Source organism: Molossus molossus, unplaced genomic scaffold (genome assembly GCF_014108415.1).
Source record: "Molossus molossus isolate mMolMol1 unplaced genomic scaffold, mMolMol1.p scaffold_m16_p_14, whole genome shotgun sequence".
In the NCBI taxonomy this organism is placed as follows: domain Eukaryota; kingdom Metazoa; phylum Chordata; class Mammalia; order Chiroptera; family Molossidae; genus Molossus; species Molossus molossus.
In genome coordinates, this window is record NW_023425349.1 from 26,714,951 (window position 1) to 26,737,547 (window position 22,597).

At 37.1% G+C, this 22,597-nt stretch overlaps 1 pseudogene; it reads left to right on the top strand.

The window, feature by feature from the left end:
* Positions 1 to 8,521: 8,521 nt before the first annotated feature.
* LOC118630050 lies at positions 8,522 to 17,065 on the top strand (annotated as a pseudogene).
* Positions 17,066 to 22,597: the final 5,532 nt, after the last annotated feature.

Sequence of the window (22,597 nt, forward strand, 5' to 3'; positions counted from 1 at the left end):
GGAGTGTTGACTGCTGGTGGCTCACTTCCCAGGCATTACCCTCCACTGAAGGAAGCTGCCAAGCTGAAAGTTACACCTCTTCTTCTGTGTTCGCCCATATCCAATGTCTGTCTGGTGGACGCAGAGACACAAAAGCCCCTTTTCTTTAACCAGGACTGGGAACTGAAAAGGTTAATACATTGTTATATCAGGCAAACTTGATGCTACATGGAAGATCAGAATCAGAGCAGTAGGCAAAACAGCCCTATTACCTTCTGGGGGATGCAGGGAGGACAAACACTGCTGGCTCCTGGATTGTAACACAACACGTACCGAAGGTGTCTTATTCCAACGGCAAGATGAGCTTCTCAACATAGAAGCTTTACTCCCTGGCCGGTTTGGCTCAGCAGTTGGAGCATCGGCCTGCGGACTAGAGAGTCCCGGGTTCGATTTCCGCTAGGGGCACGTACCAAAAAAACAAAAAAACAAAACATATAGGCTTTCTGGGAGAAGGTGGGAGTAAAGAGGTAAGGATGTTAACTACCAATTCCTATGCTAGAGAATACCTTGAGCCTTGCCCTGTGAGATGTGTATGTCTCATGGACACAGTCAGCCTTTAACTATCCAAACATCCCCTCCATATGGGAGCAGAGTGGTGCCCATTCTCAACATTCCTGATTCTTCATCCCACAAAATCAGCCTCTTCCTTGCTGCCAACCAGTGTGGTGAATCTAAAATGGTTCCTCCCTACCGTGCAATCATATTCTTTAGTTGACTATTATACTGAGGTCTGAGTCAAGAGAGAAAAGGAATCATAGGACATTGTGGGTGTCATAACAAGAAAGCATGTGATTTATTATAGAAAGGAAAATGTGGAGAAAGGAAACTCTCATGCAGTGAATGAATTGTAAATTGGTAATATCTAGTAAAGTTGAGGGTGTATATTCCCTCAAACTCAGCAGCTCCTTTTCTAGCAGAGAAACTCTTCCATGTGTGAAAAAGGAGCTATGACCAAGTTTTTATGACAGCATTGTTTGAGAAAGGGAAGAATTGGAAATAATTGAAGTGTCCATCAACTGGAGGATAAATAAATTGTGTGATATAATCACAAAGTGGAATGTTACAAAAATAATACAGCCAAGATAAAACAGCAGAGCAGCAGATCGAATCATATGGATGGAGCTCACAAACATAATGTTAAATAAAACAAAGCAATTTGAAAAGTAATACTTATGATGCCATTTATATAAAGTTACAAATTCTGTAGAATTATAATATATATTGTTTAGAGATAAATATAAATGTATAAATATGAGAAAATCTAACTATAAATGACAAACATTGAATTAATGAAAGCAGTTTACCTTTGAGAGGGAGTGAAGGTAATGGAAATATAAAAGAATTTAGAGAGAACCCCAATTATGATTAAAACCAACATGGGCTGCCCTGGCCAGTTTGGCTCAGCGGTTGGAGCGTCGGCCTGTGGTACAGAGAGACCCGGGTTCGGTTCCCGCTAAGGGCAAGTACCTCGGTTGCAGTTTGTCCCCAGCCTTGGTTGGTCGTGCGGGTGGCAGCCACTTGATGTGTCCCTTCACATCGATGTTTCTCTCTCTCTTCCTCTCTCTCCCTCCCGCTCTACTGAACAGAAAATGGAAAAATGTCCTCGGGTGAGGATAAAAACAAACAAACAAACAAAAAAACAAACAAACAAACATGGGCTAATGTGAGAGTATGATAAAACCAGGTGCTGAGTACCTGATTTTAGTATATTATTCCATATTCTTGTTTGAGTTTTTTAAACTTCTTAATAATTTTGAAACTCTAATTTAAAAAGCTTAAATGATCTGTATTGTACATTCAAGCTTGGGTATTTTTTAAATATGTTTTTATTGATTTTTTTTGGAGAGAGAGGAAGAAAGAGGGAGGGAGAGATAGAAACACTGCTAAGAAACATCATCAATCGGCTGCCTCCTGCAGCCCCCTACTGGGGATTGAGCCTGCAATACAGGCATGTGTCTTGACCTCTCAGTGCATGGGTCGATGCTCAACCACTGAGCCACATTGTGTGTGTGTGTGTGTGTGTGTGTGTGTGTGTGTGTGTGTATGGTAAAATGCCAGCCAAGTATTAGGAACACTGAAGAACATGTTCATAGGGCTCTGTAAAAACATATGCACCTGTAGTAGATTAATTGGGGAAGTTATGGGATTCGTTATCATAGGGGATTATATTCTCTTATTGAATGAGAAAAATTTTATCTGTTTTCATAGGATTCAAATCTCAGCTCTGAGTTTACTACATATAAAAACCCATGTATATTCAATTTTTCTTGGACATATTGCTGTTTTCAGATTATTGTTTCAAAGCTCTTTGATAAGATAAGGTGACTTCTAAAATTGTAAGTAAAGTCAGCACATTTATTTGGCTACTAAACCCAAGGTGTGCTTTATTTCAGCAAGTAAAATACATGGGAATGCATTCTTGCCATGTCTATCTACAACACATTGAGGTAGTGAAGTTCTAAGGTAGATTTCTATTATAGTAAAAATCCTTGAAGCATGGGAAGTGTGTAGCCATACTGATTTTCTCCCCAGCATGCGATGCAGAATTTATATACTCTATTTTGCTCCCATAAAAAAATCTATTGCCAAAAATAATGGTCCTGAACAAATTATATATTGAAAATGATCAAATACCTCTTCTAAAAATTCCTACTTTTTGTATGACATAAAAATATAAATTAGGAAATAGGAGTTTGAAAAAAAAAATGGTTTAAGTTGTTGTGGCTTTTAGCATCAGTTTTGATTTTGCTATATATTTTACATAATTTGAATTAAATATAGTTTTGAGATAATAATGCATTTATTTAACTGCATGTTTTTGTTAAAACATTTAAGTTTTTTCAGAAAGTCTTCTAAGTTGTGTATTTTTATAATTCACTCATTTGGTATTTCTTGAGGATTTACTATGTGTAGGACATGGTCGGCCAAGATGTATAAGGGACAGGTAATTTAGCATGTATTGAGTATATTTATTTAAAGCATTTCATTTGTATTTTAAATAAATATCTTATTTCATAATAGCTCTGAAATATGACATTCCCATCATGCTGATTTTGGCAGCTCCTCCCTTCAAGAAGTGGAGTCCATTTCCTACCACTTGAATCTGAACTTCCCTATATTTAGTTTTTGGCCAACAGAATGTGGTAGAAGTGACTGCCACTTGCTTTCTCTTGCAACTCTCAATGCTATGTGGAAAAGCTCAGGCTAGCTTACTGGAGGATGAGAACTTATGTGGAAAGAGTCTAGCTATCCCAGCAGATTTTCCTAGATCATCAATTGCCAGCCAATCACCAAACACATAAAAGAGCCCAACCAAGATCAATAAAGCTGCCTCCTCCATACAAGTCTCATTGCAGATGCATAAGTAAGCCCAGTCAAGACCAGAAGCCACCTACTTTACTCAAAGATTTAAGAACAATAAGAAATTCTTACTGTTTGCCACTGAGTTTTGGGGTGATTTTTTTGCACAGCCATAGTTAACACTGATCTTTAGAAAAGAACACAATTTAGATTAAAGCTGAATATTAAAGTACACCTGTACAACTTCAAAGCCCATGCTTTTCCATACATTGAGTGAAATACAAATAATGAAGTTCAAGTCTGTGGAACAAAGTAGTGTTGTTAGTCCAAAGAGGTAGAAGTTACTTTGATTGAAGTGGTTAGAAAGTGATCAGAAGGAAGATATCCTTTGGCTGGGCACTTAGTAGCTGAAGTTGAAAATGAGCTAAGGTACAAAAGCAAGAAGGTGAAAGTCATGTTCAAAGAATGGCAAATGAGTCTGTTACCCAGAAAGTACAGTTGGTATAATGCAGCACTGAAAGATAAGACCCTTAAACTGGTTTTAATTCATACTGTTTTTTTTTTTTTTTAAATTCAGATGAAAATTTATATGGAAAGAAACATTTATTGATTTATAAGCAGAGATAGTAATTTGTTGAGAGTTTTTTTTTTTTTTTAATTTTTAATTTTTTTTTTTTTGTTATAGATGTTTCTCATTTTTTACCCCATTGACACCCTCCTCCCCATCTCCACCGCCCCATCCCCAGCTTTGTTGTCCATGTCCATTGGTTATGCATACATGCATATAAGTTCTGTGGTTTATCTCTTCCCTTCCCCCTCCACCCCCTCTTCTGGGGATTGTCAGTCTGTACCCTACTTCCATGTTTCTGGGTCTACCCTATTCCTCAGACTGTTATGTTCATTACATTCTATAAATAAGTGAGATAATGTGGTATTTGTCTTTTTCTGCTTGGCTTGTTTCACTTAGGATAATATTTTCCAGGTCCCTCCATGTCATCTCCAAGGATAAGAGATCTTTCTTTCTTACCGCTGCATAGTACTCCATTGTGTATATGTACCACAGCTTTTTTATCCATTCGTCTACTGATGGACACTTGGGCTGTTTCCAGATCTTAGCTATTGTAAATAGTGCTGCTACAAACATGGGGGTACATATATTCTTTCTGATTGGTGTTTCAGGCTTCTTAGGGTATATTCCTAGAAGTGAGATCACTGGGTCAAATGGAAGTTCAATTTTTAATTTTTGAGGTAACACCATAGTGTTTTCCATAGTGGCTGCACCAGTCTGCATTCCCACCAGCAGTGTACTAGAGTCCCTTTTTCTCCACACCCTCGCCAACACTTGTTGTTTGATAATTTATTGATGGCGGCCATTCTGACAGGTGTAAGGTGATACATCATTGTTGTTTTAATTTGCATCTCTCTGATGATTAGTGATGTTGAGCATTTCTTCATATGTCTCTTTGGAGAGGTGTCTATTTAGTTCCTCTGCCCATTTTTGAATTGGGTTCTTTGTCTTCCTTTTGTTGAGTTGTATGAGTACTCTATATATATTGGAAATTAACCTCTTATCTGATATACTATTGGCAATGATGTTCTCCCATACAGTGGGTTGCCTTTCCATTTTGATGGTTATTTCTTTTGATGTGCAGAAGCTTTTTAGTTTGATGTAGTCCCATGTGTTCATTTTTTCCTTTGTTTCTGTTGCCTTGGATGATGTATCAGTGAAAATTCTGCTGCATATGATGTCCAAAATTTTGTTGCCTACATTTTCTTCTAGAATTTTTATGGATTCACGGGTCACATTTATGTCTTTTATCCATTATGAGTTTATTTTTGTGTATGGTGTAAGTTGATGGTCTAGTTTAATTTTTTTGCATGTACCTGCAAGTTTTGATTACTTAAATTGTATTCATGTCTTGAATGAAACTATATTGATGCTAAAGAATAATTTATAATAGAAAATTAAGTGTTTATAGAAACAAATATATTTACCTTTTTAAATGATTCAATATAAGTGAAAGATCATAGAAGTTAGAGAGAGACAACATTCGGATATAAAATTCAGCTAGGCCATTTGCTACACGAACATGGACAAGATACTTAACTTCTTTGAGTCCTCGCTTCCTAACTTACAGAATGGAGACGATAGATATCTATTTCACAGGAAAACTAGATATAAGGTTTGTAGAAATGTCTGGCATGTAATAAGCATGTGATACATAGCAGCCCTTTTAAAAAAATCTTTAATACGTTTAAAAATTTCCCTTAGAATCAAAGTGTTAATAGTGATTTTGATGTGACACACTCATCAATAATATCAGTGGTGCTCTTAAGTGTGGGGATTCTTAATTTTTTTATATGGTTTCTTAGATTATATGCCAAACCGACATACCTGTGCTATTATGCAGTATGGAGGTTGCAGCTACCCACCTCCCCATCTTAATTGGTATTACTACTTCATCTATAAGATAACATGCAGAATGACATACATCATTTTCTAACAGCAGAACATAATGAATTAGTGATTTTGTGATATGAATGAAGTATAAAATGAATCCTTATCAAACACAGTTGAAGAATGAACCCCCAGATTAGAAAGGGATTAAAGAGGGCTAGGACCATTTTCTCCTCAGAGGATTATCATTTTCCCTTGTAACTGTCATGGTCAGAATCATTATATATATTTTTTCTTTATTGATTTTAGAGAGAGAAGAAGGGAGAGGGAGAGAGAGATAGAAATATTGATGAGAAAGAACATCAATTGACTACCTCCTGCATGCCCCCCAATGGGGAATTGGCCCACAACCTGGGCATGTGCCCTGACAGGGAATCGAACCGTGACCTCATGGTGCATGGGTCGCCGCTCAACCACTGAGCCACACCGGCTGGGCTCAGAATCCTTATATAAGGGAGCTGCAAATGAAGGGAATAATGAGTCCACGTACCAACAATCACATATAGAACAAAATTGAACGTGACTATTAAAGAAGTAAAATCAAGTGATGTATCTTTTTACAACTATTAGCATATAGTGAGTTTGTGTTGAAACTAGTGCATTAATGTATAAGTCTTTGCCGAGACTATAAATTATAGTAATATTTGAAAACAAAACAGCAAAAACTTTGAAAGTTTTCAAGACCTGTTGTTGCTAATCTTGAGACTCTATAAGGAAAAAGGAAAAATCACATGCAAAAGTACTCATTGCTAACTTATAATAGTGAAAGTTTGAAAGCAGCTTAACATCTGAAAACTGAGAAACAGTTCAGTAAGTAATAGAATATCAATTTGTAGACCACAAACCATCCATTAAAAAGCATTATTGTGAAGAATAGCAACATGTAAAAATGCTTATAACATGTCAAGTGGAAAAAAATTAAAATGCATACTATACTTTCAAACACATAAAATTTGTTTTCTTATGATCAAGAGAACATAAAAAATTTTTTTAAAATATGTTAGTGAGGTGGGATTGTAAGAGGTTTTTCTTTTTATTTATTTCATTGTTGATATAATGCTTCCTTGTGCTACAAATAAAAACAGGATTAGAAATTAATAAATGGAACTAATTACTCTGGTGTCAGAACTTGAAGCCAATTTACAGGTTGATTCTTTATAGCTTACCAATATCAGTGTAATTTCTTATTTCCAGAAATGCTTCATTTCCTTTACTCAATAGATTTAATTAAATGTTCTTGAAGCAGTAAACTTACATCAACCTGAAATAAATACTATAAGAATAATAGGCTTGCATTTATGTAGTCTGCATTGGGTAGAGTTTAGAATGAATGATAAAACAATTACTCTCCAGTTCCTCAATACTTCATACATCTTGGACAGGAAAAAGAAAAAATAAGTTCTGGAAGATGGTGTTTTCAATGTCTTTTGGGTTATTTTTTTGAAAACAAGAGCACTTTTCAATAATAATAGCTGTAAGAATTTTAGCTAATTATATCATTTACATTCTATATTAAGTTATACAATTCTTTATAAGAATAGAGAGCTCTTTTTTTTTTCTTCTTTTCTATACACATCACAGAAGGAACCATCGTATTACTGAGCATTTGAAAGAATCATTTCTATGTGCTGAATGCTGATTTTTAGGAGATTATTGTCTGAGTGCTAGCACTAATTTCTGAAAGAGATGATATCTGCTTTGATCTCCAATGATCTTATCTGTAAACTGATGGTAATTTCTCTGCTTTCCAGGAAAAGTTATGACAAACTTTAAATTAATGAAAAGAACTGTAAATTCACTGGAAATGTACAAAATAATAAAATTGCATTTGCTATTCATTAGAGAAATATTAGTAAATATTTAAAACTTTCTATTACAAAAATAAGAAAATACATATTTCCATTCTGTAATCAGGACATTAATTCCTTCTCTCTTTCAATAAATACTTATTTGGGGCCTATAGTCACTGTGCTAAATGCATGCACTATAACCATAAAACTGGCAAAGATCTTGTTCCAAAGTCCAATAGAAAAGGCAGAAAAATTAACAGGCAATAACAGTACTGTTTGATAAATTATATGGTAGGGTACTATTGCAGAGCTAAGGATTGAAAGTTTGTATCCACCCCAAATTCATATGTTGAATTTCTAATCCCTAATATGCTGGTATTGAGAGGTGGGGCCCTTAGACAGTAACTAGGTTTGAATGAGGTCATAGAATCAGAGCCCTCATAATGGGATCCAGAACTAAGACAGAAACTGGTACTGAGAGTGGGGTTCTGCTGTAACAAATACCTAAAGATTTGGAAGTGGCTTTGGAACTGGATAATGGGTAGAAGCTGGAAGAGTTTTGAGGTGCATGTTAGAAAAATCTAATATTGCTGTAAAGGGATTTTTTTGTATTAATTAATTTACTTTTGTTACAGATGTTTCTCCTTTTTCCCCCATTGACACCCTCCTCCTGATCCCCCACCCCCAGCATTGTTGTTTATACCTATTGGTTATGCATATATGCATATAAGTTCTTTGGTTTATCTCTTCCCTCCCCCCACCCCTCTTCCCTCTGAGGTTTGTCAGTCTGAACCCTACTTCTATGTCTCTGGGTCTATTTTGTTCATTAAGGGCAATTCTGGTGAGGGCTCAGGATGGAAAGAGACAAGCTTTAGAGAAAGCTTTCATTTTCTTAAAAAGTACATTAATATCATGTTGAGATGTTAGTAGAAATATGAATGGTAAAGGCCATTCTGATGAGGTATCAAATGGAGATTCAGAGAACATTAGAGCTGATGACCTCAACGGGCCAGATGGCTTCCAACCAAGTAGTGGAGGTGACAGTGCCACCCCAGTAGGCTTGGAGGGCAGAGCCTCAAACTAAGAGTTATCTCGAGCCTTAAGGTCTTATGGAGTTTGCCTTGGTAGGTTTTGGGATTTATCACTCCTTTCTTGCTTCTCTTTTCTCCCATCATTGCAAGTATTTTGAAGTATGATTGACTTCTATATGTAGATCTTGTTTCTTATGACCTTGTCAAAAACCCACTCTATTTTCTAAAGAGACAAGCATATCTTTGGTAAATACCGTTTTCCAAACCAGTCTATCAGCCTTTTATTTCCATTTCTTGCGTTTTGGCAGAAGTTAGTACTTCTAGTTCCGTGCTGATTGGGGAGATAAAAGAGTACATTCTTGCCTTCTTTCCAGTCTTAGAGGAAAAGGATTCATTCTCTCACCATTAAGTAGGATGATGACTGTAGCTTTATTTTTTGATGTTCTTTACCCTGTTAAGGAAATTCCTTTCCATTTCTAGCTTTTTTCTTGAATGTGGAAATTTCTCAAATGCGTTCTCTACATCTATTGACAATCATATAGATTTTCTTACTTATATGGTTAATATGGTCATCTAATTGCACATGATATCTTATCCCTCATACATATATTATTTTACACAGTGTTAGATTTTATTTGCAAATATTTTGTGGCTAGTCTAATGTATAGTCTTCTGAGAACAGCTCAGATACTGAAATTTGTACTTGGGGCAATCAAATCTTTAGGTTTTAGTTCCAATTAAAAAAAAATTTAGGGGTAGCTAGTGAATGTTTTTATTTCTTATGAGTCCAGTACCACTTTAAAAAGCGCATACATACAGATGATATCTAGTTGTTTTGTATTTAAAGGGCCCTTCAGAATATCTTTTTTTTTTCTTTATTAATTTTAGAGCGAGAGGGAGAGAGAGAGAGAAACATCGATGAGAGAGAACAATGAATGGCCATCTCTTGCATGTCCCACACTGGGGATTTGGCCCACAACCTGAGCATGTGCCCTGACTGGGAATTGAACTGGTGACCTCTTGGTGCATGGGTTGATGCTCAACCACTGAGCCACACCCTGAAGTGCTGGGCCCTTCAAAATATCTTGACTTCACAGAGTTATAAATAGAAGTCAGCTCATCAGTTGAGTCAGAAGTACACCTCTGCAACATTTTAATAAAAAGAAAACTGAAAATAAAGATGATATGTAGTCTATATACAATCGTACAACTAGGAAGTGTCATACAGGTGACAAGAATTCAGACTTATTTGTACCAAAGTCCATGTTGTTTCCATAACATCATATTCCCACACTTTGTAGGGTACATATAATGTGGAATATAGCATAAAGCATTATACAATTCCTTATTCTTGTATACAAGCTTTCACATTCTCTTATTTGCAGGAAATTAATTGTTGTTTTTATTAGGAAACCAGACTATTTTATTGTCAGAGCACCCCATACTAGCTTTTATTTTTACCTCTGCTGACTCTATCTTTTACACTAACCACACTGAGATTTGCAAGAGCAAGAGTTTCTGTTTCTTTGTCAGGAATCCATGGCTCCAGTATTCTGGTTGTAGTCATTTATGTAGGCTGTCACATTTCAGCAATTAGAGAATCTAGATTCACTTTCACCAAACCAGCACTGAAATCACTACTGGTGCTTTCTTGTCATTGGAGTACATTAAATCCATTCATTTGAAAGCTTATATGAAAGCTTTTGATCCAAAGTTTTTTCTTCTCACACCCATTTTGTGATTCAAACATTTTGAGCATGTTGCACTATTGTATGCTTTTTCTTTTTTAAGTAATAAAAATCCACACCTAATTTGACATGATTCCTTTGGCAGTTAATAAGAACACATTATATAGCTTAATGAATCTGCAAACTAAATAATGGTTGTAGTGGGTGTGAAAATAGGGATATTTAAATGCATAAGAAAATTTAGCACACATCCCAGTGGCCATGTAAACAGACCTCTGATTCTCTTATAAATTGCAAATTCTTTCTTGTGCAGAAACAGAGTGAAAAATATAGTCCTGCATCCATACATAGAGCTCATTATCATACCTCAGAATGCTCACTGCATGCCTATTATCCACTTAAAAGCTCCCCTAAAATGCCCACTCTGTTTCAGCACCAGCTAAACAAGTCAAAAACCAAGCCTCATTTGTCAGTATCTGTCTCCAGAGATTAAAGACAGCTGTATAGCTGAGGTGTATTTTAAGATTACATCTCCAGTTATTTTGATAAAAAGCTTTCATATATGACCCCGTATCAAATAAAAATCAGTATTCAAAAGCTCATTATCAGCATAAATTCTATAATAGACAGACTTAAGAGGAATGTGCATGAAGAAAAATGATTGGGGACAATGGACATTTTTGTGGATTGTACTCTTAACTTGGTATTAGAAATTTAAGCCTTTTGGTGTAATAGTTGTGTATTATTATTTACAATCTATGTGTAAGGATGTCTAATATGTTCATTGTTTTACATGGAAGTAAAATAATTAACAAGGTAACATATTGCTGAGGAACAGAAATTGAGGTCCATCTTAGGGCCAAGTAAAGAAATTATAATACAGGGAATGTGAACATTAAGAACATGCCATAGAGATCATGCATTTTTAAACCTGCATTTATAAAAGGCTGTGATATTTTCTTCCCTTTTCCTTTGGCTCCATCTATCCTTTATCTGGACACCACTGACCATTGTTTCACAACCGCTGTGCTGCCATTAAATGGGCAGATGATAGCAGTATATGCAAACACAAATCAGAATGTGGTGGGTAATGCTTAACATGAATACAAAATTACAAATTATTCAGTTGAAAATCAAATAATGATATGTATGCATTATGCTTGACCTTTGGATGTATGCCATGAGATAAACTGTGGTGTCTATTTAGGTGAGCTTAGATCCATGTATATGCATGTCTTTCTATGTTTAAATGTAAAGGATATATTACTATCTTGATCAATTCCTCTATATTTTTATGCAAATATAATTATTGGGCATTCAAAACACAGTTTTTAGCAATATAAAAACCTCTTTCACAATGAGTGTTGAAGAGCCTTCCTAAAAATAAAGAGATGCAGGTCACTGTTTAACCATTGCATTTAAGCATTTGTTTCATTTCTCTTTATTTATTTACTTTTAATCTGGAGGAAAGCTACCATTTTGCTGTTTCTTGATTTCTGGATGCAGCTAGTACTGATTTTTTACTAACCATGGTCCTTATCCACTCTCCTTTTTCTCATGTTGTTTATTTTTATTTTTGACATATTATAAATAACTAAGTTGAGGCTCAAAGAGATGAAACACCATGCTATTAGTTCTATGGTAATTTAAAGAAGCCTGATTTTATTTGGTAGGTAGCATGAGAAATTCATAAAATTATGCATGAGCAGTCTACGCTAAATATCCCCGTATGTTAGTGGAATGAGTGAGCATGTCACCTGGTTCTGCCACTAAGGTGCTAAAGGGTAGAGCTCCTGTGAGGACATCTGCTCCCTGATCAAAGAGACAAGCCAAGGTGGCTCTTCGTTGACTCACAAGTGTCCTGTGGGGACCTGATGCGAGAAGCCATGATGGAGCCATGGGATTACCATGTCTGTTCTGTGCACTGGCTGGCAGATGCTGGAGCTAATATGGGCACAGACACAACTGATGAGCCCTATGTAAGCCTGACCCATTTGCACGCCTCTAATTTCACCCCAGTGTCCCAGTCAATAATTGTTCTCAGCATGCCTTTGTATTTCGCATCTGTCTTCGGCTTGCAACAATTATCTTTGTAGAATAAAAAAATTACTAGCAAATAAAACGTGGTATAAATAACTATGCTTAGTAGAAAAACTTATTCATGCCCTGGCCAGTTTGGCTCAGCGGTTAGAGCGTCGGCCTGAGGTCCAGAGAGACCCGGGTTCGGTTCCCGCTAAGGGCATGTACCTCGGTTGCAGTTTGTCCCCGGCCCTGGTTGGGTCGTATGGGTGGCAACCACTCGATGTGTCCCTTTCACGTCGATGTTTCTCTCTCTGTCTCTCTCCCTCCCACTCTATCTGAACAAAATATCAAAAAATGTCCTCGGGTGAGGACTAAAAAAAAAAAATCTAAAAAAAAGAGAAAAACTTATTCATTGAATCTATATACCAAAGGGTAGTGTTATATACAGTTATATCACAGTGTTAAATGCAAAAACTAAAAGCACCATACTGATTACTAAGAGAAACGCTAAAGATGTGCTTTTCAAGTTTCTTCAAACAATCTCATGTTAAGTGGATAAATATGGAAGATTTCTGGCTAAGTAGAGGCAGAATCATAATTAGAGAGAGGAACAGAGCCACACAATATTCATAAGAGGTGCCTTTTAGCCCTTGTAATTATTAGGATAAAAAGACTTTGGAATTTGCAGTGTGGAACAAGCAATAGAAACATTACTGGTCAGGCAATGAAATGCTTAAAGAAAGTCATCAAGGGGTGGCAAATTTTTATGTGTTTGTTCCTCCACCATCTAAAGACACATGGTAACCAAAGAAAAAATAAACAAATGGGACTATATCAAACTAAAAAGTTTTTGCACAATGAAGAAAACCATCAACAAAACAAAAAGACAACCTACTGAACAGGAGAAGATATTTGCCAATAATATATCTGATAAGGGATTAATATACAAAATATATAAAGAAATCATACACTTAAAACAAAACAACAACAACAAATAATCCAGTTAAAATGGGCAGTGGACCTTAACAGACATTTCTCCAAAGAGGACATCCAGGTGGCCAATAGACATATGAAAACATGCTTAACATCACTAATCATCAAAGAAATGGAAATTAAAACCACAATGAGATATCACTTCATACCTGTCAAAATGGCTACCATCAAGAAATGCTGGCGAGAATGTGGAAAAATCCTTCACTGTAGGTGGGATTGCAAATTAATGCAGCTACTGTGGAAAACAGTATGGAGGTTACTAAAAAAATTATAAATAGAACCACCTTATGACCCAGCATTTTCACTTCTGCGTATATAGAGAAATCCAACACTAATTTGAAAAGATATATGTATCCCTATGTTCATTGCAGCATTATTTACAATAGCTAAGATAGGCAAGCAAATGAAGTACCCATCAATGATTGGATAGAGAAGATGTGGTACATGTACACAATGGAATATTATCCAGCCATAAAAAAAGAATAAAATCTTACCATTTGTAACAACATGGATGGACCTACAGGGGATTATACAAAGTGAAATAAGTCAGAGAAAGACAAATACCATATGATTTCACTTAAATGTAGAATCTAAAAATCAAACAAACAGAGACAGACTCATAGATACAGAGAACAAACTGATGGCTGACAGATGGTAGGACTGTTATGGGGTTGGTTGAAAAAGGTGAAGGGATTAAGAAGTGCAAATTGGCAGTTACAAAATAGTCATGGGATGTAAAGTACGGCATAGGGAATGTAGTCAATAATAGTGTAATGACTATGTATGGTGCCAGGTGGCTACTAGACTTATCAAAGGGATCAATTTATAAGATATATAAATGTCTAACCACTATGCAGTATACCTGAAACTAATATAATATTAAATGCCAACTGTAATCGAAAAATAAAAATAAAATAAAGGCACAGGTTTCCTTCAAAAGGTTGCTTTACATGACTATGGTTCCCTTGCTATGTCATAGTCCACGAGGGGATCTAGTCTTGGCTTACATAACATCCACTCAGTGTTTATACTTTCTTTTCAAACAACTCTACAAAACCTAGCATTTCTTGACTTACCATTGGGCTTTTGACACTTTATTCAGATAATGTTGTTTCATGGCTGGTGAATATACTGCTGGCAAACCTCATTAATTGGGTGGAAGCATAATTAGTGGCAAATCTAAATTACTGAATCCCAAAAAGTCACTTGTTTTACTTTCAAGGAAACTAGATGATAGTTTAAGAGAATGTTTTAGAGAAATGGTTTCAGTGAATAAATAAAAACCATCGTAATTAGCCTATCATCCCAGGTATTTATATGTAAATGATACTTCTAGAGTACTTGAGCTTGCTTGAAAGTAATTTCTTTTTTGAAGTAGTTATAAACTTTCAGCATTCTGTTCACAAAGGTTTTCCTCTATTAATTTACCTAAGAAACCATTTCTTCCCCATTAACACAAAAGTAAACTTCAACACAAGAAAATTTTCAAATATGGTAATCTACATACAGGCATACCTTGTTTTATTGCCCTTCACTTTCTTTGCTTCCCAGAAACTGAATTTTTTCACAAATTGAAGGTCTGTGGCAACTCAGTGCCAAGTAAGTCTATCAGCATCATTCTTCCAACAGCATTTGCTTACTTCAAGTCTCAAGTCACATTTAATAATTCTTGCAATATTCCTTTATTTTTTTTATCCTCACCCGAGGACATTTTTGCATTTATCTTCAGATAGAGCAAGAGAGAGAGAGGAAGGAAGAGAGAGAAACATTGATGTGAGAGAGACACCCACACGACCCACACGACTCAACTAGACTGGAGACAAACTGCAACCGAGGTACGTGCCTTAGTGGGAACCAAACCCGGGACTCTCTAACCGCTGAGCCAAACTGGCCAGGGCAATTCTTGCAATATTTCAAACTATTTTATAATTATTTTATTTATTGTGGTGACCTGTGATTATTGACCTTTGATGTTACTATTATAATTGTTTTGCAGTGTGACAAACCCATGTAAGATGGCAAATAACTGATAAATGCTGTGTGTGTTCTGACCGCACCCTGTTGGGCAGTCCCCTTCTCTCTCTGGCTCCTCGGGCTTCCCTATTCCCAGAGACAAAACAGTGTTGAAATTAGGCCTCTCAGTGTTCAAGTAAAAGGAAGAGTCACACACATTTCACTTTAAATAAAAAACAAGAAATGATTGAGCTTAGTGAGCAAGGCATGCCAAAGGCTGAGATAGGTTGAAAGCTAGTCCTCTTGGACCAGAGTTACCCAAGCTGTGAATGCAAAAAAGTCCTTGGAGGAAATCAAAAGTGTTCTCCAGTGAATACATGAATGATAAGAAAGTGAAACATCCTTATTGATCATATGGAGAAAGTTTTAGTAGTCTGGATGGAAGATCATACCACCCTCAACGTCACTTTTAGCCAAGGTTTAATCCAGAGCAAGGCCCTAACTTTCTTCAATTCTATGAAGGCCAAGAGAGATGAGGAAAGTGCAGAAGAAAAGTCTGAAGCTAGCAGAGGTTGGTTCATGCGGTTAAGGGAAGAACCCATCTCCAAAACATTAAAGTACTAGGTGAAGCAGCAAGAGCTGATGTAGAAGCTTCAGCAGGCTATCCAGGAGATCTAGCTCAGACAATTAATGAAGGTGGTTACACTAAACAACGGGCATATTGACATTTTCAGTGTAGATGAAACAGCCTTATCTTGGAAGAAGACACCATCTAGGATTGTCATAGCGAGAGAAGTCCATGCCTGGCTACAAAGCTTCAAAGGACGGGCTGCACTCACTTCAGGAGCTAATAATGCAGGTGGTGACTTAGCTGAAGCCAATACTCATTTATCATTCTGAAAATCCTAGGGCCCTTGAGAATTATGGTAATTCTATTTTGCTTTATAAATGGAGCAACGAAGCCGGAAAGACAACACATCTGTTTACGACATGGCTTACTGAATATTTTAAGCTCGTTGTTGAAACCTGCTTTTGAAGCACAAAAGACTCCTTTCAACATATTACCGTTCATTGACGATGCACCTGGTCACTCAAGGTGACCATAGATGGTCATGCCTCTGATGGACTTGGGCAAAATAAATTTAAAAACTTCTGGAAAGGATTCACCATTCTAGATGCTATTAAGAATATTCATGATTCATGGGAGAATGAAATGTTACAATATCGACACTAACAGGAGTTTGAAATATTCAAACCCTCATGGATGACTTTGAGAGCTTCAAGATTTTAGTGGATAAAGTAATTGCAGATGTGGAAATAGCAAGAGAACTAGACACTGAAGAGGAACATGAGGATGTGACTGAATTGCTGTAATTTCATGGTAAAACTTCAACAGACGAGCTGCTTCTTACGGATGAGCACAGAAAGTGGGTTCTTGAGATGGAATCTACTACCAGTCAAACTGTTGAAATGACAACAAAGTATTTGGAATATTACATAGATTTTCTGATAAAGCAGTGGTAGAGTTTGAGAGGGCTGACTCCAATTTCAAAAGAAGTTCTACAGTGGGTAAAATGCTATCAAACAGCATCGCATGTCACAGAGACAACTTTTGTGAAAGGAGGAGTCGGTCAATGTGGCAAACTTGACTGTTGTCTTATTTTATGAAACAGCCACGGCCACCCCAACCATCAGCTGCCACCACCCTGATCAGTCAGCAGCCATCAGCATCAAGACAAAGCTCCCCACCAGCAAAATGATCGACTCACTGAAGGCTCAGATAATGGCTAGCTTTTTTTTTTTTTTTTTTTTTTTTGCAAAAAAGTATTTTAATTAAAACACGTACATACATTGCTTCTTCAGATATAATGCTGTTGCACACTTAATAGAATATAGTAGAGCATAAACATAACTTTTATGTGCACTGGGAAACCAAAATTTATGTGTGGCTTGCTTTATTACAGTATTTGCCTTATTGTGGTGGTCTGGAAGGCAACCCTCGATGTCTCTGAGGTATGCCTGTAGATGAATTTCATTTTGTCAGGGTGAAACAGGTACAATCTTAATGTCAGGGACAGATATTGGCTATTGCATGAACTGTTATTTTGTCTGTGTGATCATCCAAGATATAGCATAAGTGTCAGTTCTAGCTGGATGACCGTCTTGCTCGTAAGACTGCCTATGACACTAAATCAAAGGACAGTGTCCACCTCCAGACACTTTGTATCTCATAGTTTCTACCCAGCATTGGAGGAGAGTGAATCCCAGGGAAAGCAGGTTCCTGAGTTTCGCAGTGACATTAAGGGCTCCACTGAGTGATTGGAAGCTGCCAAGCAGAATCAGCTCCGGTGACAGATGCGCTCAGTTTAAAGAAGTAAATGCAAAACTCTAAGAGAAATAACTTTTCAACACAAAAAGCCTAGAGGCCCTTGAGGATAGATGATGCCAGAAAAATGTGAGATTATTGTGCCTGCCAGAGTATATTAATACTATAAATATAGATGATTTCCCGAGGAAAACGATCCTTAAAAATGTACCAAATGTGTGATGCTGAATATCAAGTTAACCAGCAAAGACACAGTGTCAGCGGAGCATCAGTCCCTGACCTTCTTCTGTGTCTTTGTACTGAAAAATTGCAGGGGATGTACTAAGATACCTCGGATTCAAGTGGGACCCACAAGGAACTCATTAATTCTTTTCTCATGCTTCCTCTCTTTTCAGATTCTTCATCTTTATTAAACATAGAGATAACTATCCAGTAACTCAGGAGCTGAATGATCAGATTAATTGCTTTATTCAACAAATATTTATTAAACAACTCTGAAGTGCATGGCCCTGTTCTCAACACTTAGGATACATTTGTGAACAAAACAGACAAATAGTTCTGCCCTCCTGAAACTTGCATTTTAGTGAAGGTGGGCAGCATAGACATTAAGCAATAAATAGAGCAAATAAGTAAATTACAAAGTGTATAATAATTGCTATGGAAAATCAGCAGATAAAATAAGGAGGGGTTCAGAACTGTGGTAAGGGACGGGATGGATGGCTTGCCATTTTAAATTAGGTGGTCAGGGTAGACTGAAATTGAGCAAAACTCAACTCTGCTTCCTGCTTCTTTTCCCCACCTCTTGCGATACCTACCTGAGTTAAACACTGTCCATCCTTCAACGCCCCGTTCAAATGTGATCTCCTCTGATTCCTTCAATATTCCTTAAACATTCTCTCCTTTACTTTCCCACCTGTGGCCGACTGTGCTGATGCTCACCCTGCTGCCCTTCTGAGTTGTGGACAGGTCTGTACCTGGGCATATGCAGTTGGACAGTTCCCCACCTCAAGAGCTTACATCTCCGCTTCTCTCCTTTGAGCTTTCCCTGGTGCCAGTGCTTAAAGTATAAAGGATCCCTATAGTGCTGGGGATTTACCCTCCCACACACCCCCCGAGATAATCCTCAAACAAGGAGAGATGGAAGTAAGTAGGTAACCAACTACCCTAGCCTCCCATCTCCTGGTGGAGTAATTTTGAAGTGCACTCCACAAAATTCCTCAGAGGGTCCCAATGGAACTAAGCATCTGTTGCCCATCATATCCATTTTTTAATGCACCATTTGACTCACACCCAAATCCTTTAGGGAAATCTAAATTCAAACACTTTATCATTTCAAGTCTGAACTCCTTATGATCTTACTGGATCTTTCTTTATATTATTTCTGGGCATTTGCCACTTCTAACTTGTGAGTTCCTCAATTTACATCTGAAAAATTTTATATTCCTAAACATAGGTTTTGATTTTTAATCCAAAATATTAAGTTACCTATATATTTGGTGAAGGCAACCTGGGTTTAGTTAACCAATACTTGGGTTCAAATAATGGCTCTATCACCTAAAAATTGTATTTGTGAGCACAATTCTGTCTCAGGTTTCTCATTAGTAAACTGGTGATAAAATATCTATCTTGTCGATTGTTCTGAGGATAAAATAAGAAAATGTACACAAAGGTTTCAACATATTATCTGGCATATATTAGGCACTCGATCGGTGTAAGGTTCTTCACGTCTCTCCCTGCCTTTCTCTCTCTCGCTAAATTCAATTCTTTTTGAAAAAAGGGACTGGAACAGGAATAGCAGAATTTCAAGTCTGAAATATTATCATGCTAAATCAGAAGCATTTCATTTGAGTAAGGAGTATACCAGTAACTGATGCATGCTTCTGTATCTTCCTCCTATTCCTTCTATTTCAATAAAGAATTTGCCATGATAGGAGGCAAGCTTCCATTTATCTCTTCGAAGTGTCTAATATATCTTGTAGAGATACACTAACAATAAAATAATCACGCTGGCTAACAAGTTGCCTAGGGCAGATATGTGCAAAAGAGGTATTGTGTTATTTTTAGCATGTGTTTGCCAATCAAAAAAAAAAAAAAAATGAGTTAATCATTAAATACTCATTTTTACCCTAAACTTTATCTTAAAATCATGATTTCAGGACAGGACTCCGACTAAGTGTAGTGCCTTGAAGAGTATAAGAAATTATTACTAACTCATTAGTAACTACAGACAGGGAAATACTTTCAGAATTTAAACTTCAGAAATACTTCTTGTATACGCAAGACCCTGCACCAGGTGCTTAAAGTACACCAAGAAGAGTAAGTGTGGGGGGAAGATTCAGTATTGTACATAATGCTGTAGGATGGGGTCAAATCTGTATCAGGAGAGAAGTATAAGCCCCTTGCAGTGTGGGTTCAAAAGAGAAAAGGATAAGAACGATTTCATGGGCTAGGAAACCTTCCCGAGGAGATCAGATCTGAGATGAGTGTATCCTAAGTATGCCAGCATGCCAAAATGAACAGAGGGCATTTCTGAAATGAGAGGCAGCCTATACAAAGTTAGGTCATGAGAAATCAAAAGGTATTTCCGAAAACAGATTGCAGTCTTCCGGTTTGGCTCAAAAGTAAAGTGTATTGAAACAGGTTATAGACGGGAGGGGTGAAGCAATAAGGAGAAGAATCTTAAAAACCAGAGAGAGAGATTTGTGTTCTCTCTCAGATGGGAACGCTTTGTGCAGAGAGTAACTAAACACTTCGTCTTAACTTATTTTAATAAAATATTATTATCTAACCCAAACAGAATAGTGCCCGACTTTTGGAGGCAGGGTACCCCAGGTTTGGTTAATTCAGAATGTCAATAATATCATCAAAGAACAAGTTCACTTTGTCTCTGCTAAGGCTGGGATAGCAGCTTGGCCCTCTGCCAGCACCTCATGATTACACGTTGCCTATAATAGTTCCAGGCTTCAGACACAGACAAGACATCAACCAAAAGAAGAATAAGAACTGTCTTCATGTATGTATAGAAACATTTTTCAGAAACCTTTTTCCCTGAAGCAGACTACCTCTCACATTTCACAGGCTAAAATTAGATCACCTGCTCCTTCCTAAATTAGTTACTGACAAAATGAATGGAATGTCCATGAGGGCTAAGATGATTCAGTTTTCATCACTAAATCATGTCTAGGAGGAGGGATTGCCAGGAAAAAAAAAAAGCTTTTCTTTCAGAAAGAAGGGGGGCATGACTGTTGTGTAGATACCCAACAGTCTCTGTAAAAGTCAAGGTAACCATATATCCTGGTTTCCGTGGGCAGCTGTTTTCCATACATGCTGTCCCAATGTCATTAATAATAGTGCCCTTGCCCTGGCCAGTTTGCTCAGTGGTTAGAGCATTGGCCTGAGGACCAAAGGGTTGTGGGTTTGATTCCTGGTCAAGTGCATGTACTTGGGTTGTAGGTTTGATTCCCTACCCCAGTCAGGGTCATTTAGGAGGCAACCAATCGATGTGTCTCTCTATATCCCTGTTCCTCTCTCTCTTTCTTTCCCTCCCTCCCTTTCACTCTATCTAAAAATCCATGGAGAAATTTCTTCAGGGGAGGATTAACAACAACAAAATAATAGTGCTCCTTTTACTCTCAAAAGTCTCCCTTTTTGGATAATAATTTATATGGCCATTGCAGCTAAAATTGATAATTTTAGACACTACAGATTTGAGTGCAAGAGCTATGATTTACAGTAATTCACTAGTGCATGTGATTAAAATAAAACCACCACTCAGAGGTAAAGACCGGGAGAATAGCTAAAAGAGGTCTAAAAAGAGTTCAAACAAGAAAGTCTGAACTAGTGGGAGACAGGGATTGGAAAGAAAGAGTCCTTGCAGACATAACAATTTAAAACTTGGCATCATGTAAGGCCTAACAATAAAGGAGAAGGATAAAAAGTAGAAGGAACGCTTTAAATATTTAAATTTGCATGATTGAAAGGATCGGATTGCTCTAATGGAAACGGTCAAGTCAGAAATAGGAGTTTCAATGGATTGAATGATAAGGTCAGTTTGGTATGATGAGTTTATTTCTGTTGGGAAATAAAGGTGGAAGTATGAAGCAGGTATATTAGGGGGTGTATCAACAGCTTCAGTGATAAATTATTTAGGTAAATAATCTTTTAGGTAGGCTCTCATGGAGCTGGAATTTATAACAGAAAAAGCAAACAAGTAAACAAAAAAGTTATAATTCATCATTTACTCAATAAGTAATCACCATTCTAGAGGATGAGGAATCAGCAGTAATCAAAATCAAGCAAGTCTCCGTCCCCTTGGAGCTTATACCTAATGGAGGGAATCACAATAAACACATAAATTGTCTTGGTATATAATATTTTGATAAAGGCTATAAAATAAACAAAAGTGTTTGGGGAGACCATGCAGGTCTTTTCTGACACAGTGACATTTGAGTAAAGAACTGAAGTAAGTAACCGCACAGATATTCAGTTGATACATACTGTAGTGTGAGGGGAGAGCAGATGCAAGGGTATTTACTGGAGGGCTCTTGGAACTCGCAGGACCAGTAATAAGACCGGTGTGTCTGGAGTCTAGGGAATGGGGAAGACAGTGGAAGTTCACAACCTGGCCTCTGCTATCTGTCTGACCCAGTAAATATAACACACGGAAAAGGTCCCATGAGGGGTGTTTTATAATAATTAATGGGTAGTGAGTGATGCTGCTTGGAAAGATGGTGAGTTAATGTTTAAAGTTTCTCTCTGAGAAAGCAGTATTTGAGGATGTGAGGCAGTTAACCACATAAAAAGCAAGGGGGAGAGAATTCCAGGGAAGAGAAAGCAGAAATGAGCGTAGTGGTTTCATAAACTGAAAGAAGTTGTGTGGTCCAACTACAGTGAGCAAGGAAGGGCATGGCTAGGGAGGAGAGGGGAGGTGTAAACAGGATCGTGGTGCTCCTTGTAGGCCATCATAAGCAATTCATATTTATTATAAATAAAGCAGA